Here is an 822-nt window from a genome sequence, read left to right as displayed (position 1 = left end):
CACATTGCAGGCAGATTCTTTACTGTCTGAGCCACCAGGGAAGCCCAAGAATACTGGACTGGGTAGCCTATCACTTCTCCAGGGGAACTTACTGACCCAGGAATTGAACCAGAATCTCCTGCATTGCAGGCAGATTCTTTACCAGCTGAGCTACCTGGGAAGCCCCATATTCCCCCTTTAGAAGGAACATTAAAAAAAAAGAAGAAAAAAACACCATGGTTAAATTTCAAGCTAGGCAACTAAAGTCTTTTAAACCTATAAACACATAATGATTTGTTATAGTGAAATATTTTTAGGGTAAAAAAATGAACCAAAATGCTAGGTCAGATCATTGGAAAGATGCACTTTTCCTACCACAACCTTAGAAATGAGAGAAGATAGATTTCTTTCCACACTGGGATCAAAATAAACTTTTTCACCTTCCCTTCTGCCTTTCTACCTCTGCAAAAATAGAGACTGGAGTTAGGGGCCAGGCACCAGGCACAACTGTGATAGAATGAAGACAAATGAGGGCTACAATGGAGATGGCGGAGTGGAAGAGTTTTAGCACCTGTGTATCTTAACAATATTGTATCTATATATGTTTATACATATGTCTACATATGGGACTTCCGAAAGTTTGATGTTTGAGCTCCTGCTTACAAGTTTATGATACTCATAGCCAGAGAAAGAATTTCAGAACAAGACATCTGAACATTAAGATTTTCAATGAAAAAGAATAACATTAGTGGGTGAAAGTAAGATGAGAAAGAGGCTGTCTACATTGTCTCAGAGGCTGTCTACATTGTCTCAAAGTATCTCCCCACAGGATACATATTAACA

At 38.9% G+C, this 822-nt stretch overlaps 1 protein-coding gene across 1 annotated transcript in view; it reads right to left on the bottom strand.

The window, feature by feature from the left end:
- LOC104980959 (THO complex subunit 2-like) overlaps window positions 1-822 on the bottom strand; it is a gene marked incomplete at both ends in the record, with an annotated part of 113,276 nt that overhangs the window by 71,778 nt on the left and 40,676 nt on the right.

Source organism: Bison bison, unplaced genomic scaffold (assembly GCF_000754665.1).
Source record: "Bison bison bison isolate TAMUID 2011002044 unplaced genomic scaffold, Bison_UMD1.0 scf7180017864508, whole genome shotgun sequence".
Classification (NCBI taxonomy): Eukaryota; Metazoa; Chordata; class Mammalia; order Artiodactyla; family Bovidae; genus Bison; species Bison bison.
This window is presented reverse-complemented; position numbering and strand designations above follow the sequence as displayed.